General features: G+C 36.5%; 1 pseudogene; it reads right to left on the reverse strand.

The window, feature by feature from the left end:
* Positions 1-5,403: 5,403 nt before the first annotated feature.
* LOC125917558 (olfactory receptor 2J3-like) lies at positions 5,404-6,471 on the reverse strand (annotated as a pseudogene).
* Between the last annotated feature and the right edge of the window lie 465 nt (positions 6,472-6,936).

Genomic DNA, 6,936 nt, shown 5'->3' on the forward strand with positions numbered 1-6,936 from the left:
GGGGGGGGGTGGGTATTGAGGAGGGCACCTTTTGGGATGAGCACTGGTGTTGTATGGAAACCAATTTGACAATAAATTTCATATATTGAAAAAAAAGATTATGTCAACTGTTCAGTTATTAATAATAGTACTTTATAGACCAATAGTTCTGTACGATTCTACTCCAAAATGGCCACAGTGAATAAAATACATACCTTCTATCCTACCCCTTTGGTTTTGCATTTACAATGAATATCAAATATAAATGATTGCATATTCTTTTCTATTCTCTTCCTGACTGTTATTTTATATGACCTCCTTAAATGATCAGGTTATGTTTTTATACTATTAACCTGAAAGTTAAAATAGAGAATTCATCTTTTTTAACATTATATTATTTCACTCATATGTGGAATTTAAGAAACAAAACAGATGGATATATGGGAAGGGGGTGGAGAGGAGAGAGGGAAACAAACCAGGAGAGACTCTTAAATACAGAGATCCAACTGAGGGGTGATGGAGGGAGGCGGGGTGGGGAATGCACAAGATGTTTGATGGGTACTAAGGAAGGCACTTGTGATGAGCACTGGGTGTTGTATGAAAGTGATAAATCCCTGAATTCTACTCCTAAAACCAATATTACACTGTATGTTAACTAACTATAATTTAAATAAAATTTGAAAAAAATGTTTTTCAACTTGAGATGTGACAAAATTATGTATATTTAAAGTGTGCAATGTGATGATTTGACATATGTGTACATTGTGAAATGTTCATCACAACAATCTGGTTAATTAGTACAAACATCATGTCGTATACTCACCTTGCCTCTGTGTGTGTGTGTGTGTGTGTGTGTGTGTGTGTGTCCGTGATTAGAATGCGTAAGGTTAACTGTCTTGCAAATTTCAAGCATGCAACATGTTATTAACTACAGTCACCTTGCAGTGCATTTGATACCAAGAGGTTATTCGTTGTACAGCTGAAGTCTTGTACCCTTTGACCAGCATCTCCCCATTCCTGCCATCCAACCCTAGGCCCTGATAACCACCATACTACTGTATGTTTATATAAATTCCACTCTGATTTTTAGATTCCACATATGAGTGACATCACACATTATTTGTTTTTCTCTGTCTGGCTAGTAATTCTTAGCCTAATGTCCTCTAGGTTTTTCCATGTTGTCACAAATGACAGAATTTCTTTCTTTTTGTAGCTGGATAATATTACTTTTCATTTATATATATATACACACACACACACGTAATATTTTTTATTATATATAAGTTGTATATGTACTTATATATACTTATAATTTTTCTATATACAATACATAATATACACATATAAAATATTTATGGTTATATATAATATATATATGTAGCATCTTCTTTATCTATTCATGCATCGATATACACATGTTATTTTCATGTCTTACCTACAATGAATAATGATGCCATGAATATACAAGTGCACATTATCTCCTCAAGACACTGATTTAACTTCCTTTGGATATTTGCCCTGAAGTGGATCATATAGAGATTCTATTTTTAATTAGTTGAAGAACCTCCATACCTGATTTTTATTTCATTTCTGATTTTATTCATTTCAGTCCTCTCTTTGCCTTCTCCAGCTTCTAGAGGCCTCTGACATGCCTTGGTTTTTGGCCCTTTCCCCCATCTTAAAGCCAGCAGTGTAGTATGTCCTCTCATATCTGACCTCCTGCCTCCCTCTTATAAGGACCCTTGTGATTATGTTAGATAATTCAGGATAATCTCCCCATCCTTAATTATTTGCATCTGTAAAAGTTCTTTTGCCATGTAAGTAATATATAATCACAGATCCTAGAGATTAGGATGTGGACAACTTGTCAAAAGAGAAGGAGTAGGCACTGTTCAGTCTATCACACAACTAAATATATATACAATAAATGATGCAACTCTGAAAATCAACTTTGGTGACCACTGTGGTAATAACTGTTTCTTGGAGGAATTAATAAGGGATGGTTGATTATAAAACTAGTAGGTAAAATTAAGTGAAAACAGAATTCTACCTAATTTTAATGTATCTCCCCACAAGGCACTTATAAATTACCAAAAGAAACATAATAACCTTATAACAGACAGCCCAAGTGTCCATCAATAGATGAATGGATAAAAAAAGGTAGTGTGTGTGTATAAAGATTTATGTGTTTTTATGTGTGTTTACATATATACACTACATATAATGGAATATTACATGTACACATAATGTATATATACACTATATATATGCTATATATAATGGAATATTATTCAGCCATCAAACACAATGAAATCTTGCCATTTGCCATGACATTGATGGAGCTAGATAGTGTTACACTAAGTGAAATAAGACAGAGAAAGACAAATACCATATTATTTCACTCATATATGGAATTTAAGAAACAAAGCAAATGAGCAAAGGAAAAAAGTGAGAGAGAGAAAGAGAGAACCGAACCAAACCAAACCAAACCAAACAAAACAAAACACAGGCTCTTAACAATAGAGAGCAAACAGATGGTTACCAGAGCGGGGACGGGCAGGGGGATGGGTTAAATAACTGACGGGGATGAAGGAGGGCGCTTGTTGTGATGAGCACTGGGTGTTGTATGGGTGTGGACTCACTGTATTGTACACCTGAAACTAATATTACACTGTATATTAACCTACTGGAATTTAAATAAAAACTTAAGAAAAAAAATCCTGGCAGGCACCAATATCACCAATATCACAATATCACATCTATGGTATTCATGCCAATAAATGAATAAATTGAATGTAATCATGCATAAGTAAAACTTTAACTGAAAGATAATTATATTAAATAAATGGTCTATACTCTTCAAAAGTTTTAGGCCCATTAAAGACAAAGGAAGACTAAGAAATGTTTCCACATTAGAGCACAGTAAGAGATGTAGTACCTAAATCCAACTTGTGATCCTGAATTAGATCTTTTCTTCAGGAAATACTCCTATGAGCACTTAGAGGTAAGTATGTGTATTATTCTCCATATGTTGCAGAGAAATATTTAAAGTTCACAATAACATTACATTACTATAGACAGAAAATGATAACGCACCCAGGGTAAAGTGTTAACATTTGTGGAATCCAGTGAAGGTCTATGGTAAGTGTACATGCTATTTATCTTTTATGTAAGTTGTTCTTATTGTTGTTTTGCTTGTAAAATTATAATAAGAACAGGATGAATGTGAATTTGAAATTTGTATTATTTTTGAAATCACTTGATGTTGTCATGACATAACCAGTGACCAGCCAGCCCAATATTTGCCAAACATACAGAAGACATGACCCTGAAGCCAACAGAAGAATTGAGAATGAATGCACCTGCTATAAGCCAGAGCTGGTTTCTGTGATGACCTGGATGGCGTGCCTGTGCTAGTAATCCCGTACTGCTGAGGCACAACAGAGACATAATCAGGCGTGTGTGTATTCTGCACAGGAGCAAGTATAAGATGAAGTGGGAAAAGACTGGGAGACACCTGTCTGGCTGAGGGGGAGAGATTTCCTGGGGCCAAACAGCAGCTGGCACATCAGTGGATTTGGCCACCAATGGCAGCTGGGAGAAGGCCAGATCCATCACTGGTTCTTCAGGAAGGTTGCCTGTGGCCCAAATCCATGCATGCTGGGTAAATGCCAATTTTGCAGAAGTTAGTTTGAAGTTTAGAGCTGGCAATGGTATGATGCCAGGGTTTCTAGTCTGTCTTCAGTGTTGGTGACCCTAAAGGGACCTCCAGAGCTAAAAATCTACTGCCATTACTCTGCTTTTGCCACATACAAGTTAAGCTTAGTCAAGTGCCCAACTATAGTTCAGGTCATGATCTCACAGTTTGTGAATTTGAGCCCCACATTGGGCTCTGTGCTGACAGTTCAAAGCCTGGAGCCTGCTTTGGATTCTGTGTCTCCTCTCTCTCTGTCTCCTCCCCTGCTTACACTCTGTCTCTCTCTCTCTAAAAAATAAATAAACATTAAAAATTTTTTTAAAAACCCACTAAAGTTAGATACTGGGAGATTCTGGTACTACATGAGACATCCCAAACAGTAGATTTTCATAATGCAAGATGATTTGAAGAACCAAGGTATATTTGTTTTTCACTCTATGTGGTCCCAGGTATTCACTAAAAGTTTGTCTGTATGCTTGATTATTGTTCTTCATTTCTTGGACAGGAGGTAAGGAAAACTGAATATACACTGTATTGTTGTTTATACCTAATTGGCCACAGATCACAGGTATCACAAATCACAGGATCACAGATACATAAAGAATAAGAGAAAGTCAACAGAAACTGACAAAGTTTCAGCCACACAGGAAATGGAGGGGAAGTCTGGGATGCATTTTTCATCTTAATAATTTATGAAATAGGGTTTGAATAATCATATCTAAACTTTAAAGACCTAAAAAACTACAAATAAGATTTGGTTTACCATATAAAACTCAGATTTCCAGATTTTACTTTATAGTGAATTGTCCTTCATCTTCTCAAGCTGAATACAGCTGCCAGTTTATTGTTACTTACATAGCACACTTATTTCATAAGGATATGATTGGTAATAATATAGGTAACAAAACTACTACTTTTATAAAAATGCATTTCTTCATATGGAAAAGATATAAGTTGATTTTCATTATGTACTTTTAAATCTCAAACATTCAAATTAGATCAAGCTTAAAAAGAAAACTAACGTTTTCCATACAGCTTTTATCACAAAATTTTTCTACTATATTCTTAGGTAATTCTTTCAAATACCCATTGGATTCATGAAGTCATTTCCAGAGCCTAGAAGTCTGTCTGTCTCAGATATTCCTTATTGCTCCTCAGGCTAAATTCTGCCCCAAGCACCTCTCCTAATGATCCCTGGCCTATAATGACTCTTACCTCACAGGCTATATCTCACAGCTCTTTAAGTGATTTCCATCTCTTATACACTTCCCACCACCTTGAGAAAGAAATACAAAATGCTTATGTTTGCTTCAGTATTTCAGAGACCTCTCTATAATTCATAAAACATATTTTCTTACTGTTGTTATGGGGTATTAAAGAATACAGATGAAAATTCCTCTCTATATGAATTCAAAAAAGAATAACAGTATTAAAGAAAATATTTGAGATATATCACTATGTCTTTAGCTAAACCAAAAATAGAAAACAAATTTTATAGCAAATTCTTCCTTAAAAGCAAGAAGTTAAAAGACAATAGGCTGGTTTTAAAAAAAGTATATCATCTTTTTATAGGAATTTCATTTCTTAATTTTCAATTAAGAATGGGATACCTTTGTTTTATTTATTGTACCACAGAAAATATTGATGCTTGATCTTGGTTTTACATGGATGTTTTCTCCACTGAAGATTGAATGGTATTTAGACAGACTTTAATTTATATCTGTGAGTCAGAGCTCTGTGGTTCTGAGAGACACACACTCCACTGGTGCTGACAGAGTGAGTAAATGGGAGAGTGGACGATTGATTGATGCAAACGAGTCTTGCTGGAGAGGTGCATTGCTGTCCTGTAAAGGCCATGAGTGCACGGGTCTCTCCCATCCCACTAGTCTCCTTATTTCCCCTCCTACATCTTTGTTTCTGAGTGTAGATTAGAGGGTTGAGGCTAGGTGTGACAACAGTATAAAAGAGGGCAATGAACTTGCCTTGATCTTGAGAATTTTCTGATGGTGGCTGCAGATATATGCACATGGCTGGAATGAAAAAGAGGGACACAACCATAAGATGGGCTCCGCATGTTCCAAAGGGTCTCTGAAGTCTGGTTGATGACTGCATCCTCAGCACAGCCCAGGCAATGGCACCATATGAGCTGAGGATCAGGATGAGTGGTATCAGAACAAAAATGGAGCTTGTGACCAGGAGGGTCAGCTCATTAGCACGTGTATCAACACGCGATAATCACAGAAGTGCTGGAACTTCACAGAAGAAATGGTCCACTTGGCGATGTCCACAGAGGGGGACCCAGAAGGTAAAGGAGGAATGAAGTGCTGAGTTGGTAAGGCCACTGACCCAGGAAGCCACAGCCAACAGGTGGCAAAAACGAGGGTTCATGATCACAGTGTAATGCAGTGTCTACAGACAGCTGCATAATGGTCATAGGACATGACCACCAGGAGGACATACTCTATGGTTCCCTGTGTAAGGGCAAAGTAAAGTTGAGTCATGCAACTGGCATAAGAGACGGGTCTTTTCTGGGCCCCAGAGATTGACCAGCAACTGAGGGATGGAGCTGGTGTGTAGCAGAGATCCAGAAAAGAGAGGTTTGAGAGGAAGAAGTACATGGGAGTGTGGAGATGGGCGTCCAGGTATGACAAGACAGTGGTAAAGAGGTTGCCTATCAATGTCGTCAAGTAGAGCATCAAGATAAGCACAAAGAGAACTACTTCCAGATGAGGCCAATGTGAAAAACCCAGTAGAATAAAGTAGCCTTCATAACTTTCATTTCTCCCCTTCATCATTCACTTTTTGTTACCTGAGGAAAGAATCACATACTTCCCAAAAACATAAGAAAATGCTCCAAGAATCACAGGTACACATGAAAAGGAAGCAAGCCAATTTAAAAGGACTACCACTGTTTAACTCTGGGACAATTTGGGCATTAATAGAAACTATACTAAGAAGTTGAGAGAAGTAAGAATCCACAAGCTCATAGTGAGATATAGATAGATAGATAGATAGATGATAGATAGATAGATAGATAGATATAAATTATTAGTGGAGAAGAAAAAATTATTCCTGCCAATAGGATTCTAATAATATGTATAGAAGGAATGGTAGAGTTAAAAAAGGTAAATAGATGCTAAAAACTAGTGACTCAAATATGATGAGAATCAGGATATTTACATGCTCTAAAATACCTCCCCACTAATTACTTGTTAATTACAATATGAAGAATAAACTTCACAAGAGAAAATGTGGATGGA

Source organism: Panthera uncia, unplaced genomic scaffold (genome assembly GCF_023721935.1).
Source record: "Panthera uncia isolate 11264 unplaced genomic scaffold, Puncia_PCG_1.0 HiC_scaffold_1999, whole genome shotgun sequence".
Taxonomy (NCBI): Eukaryota; Metazoa; Chordata; class Mammalia; order Carnivora; family Felidae; genus Panthera; species Panthera uncia.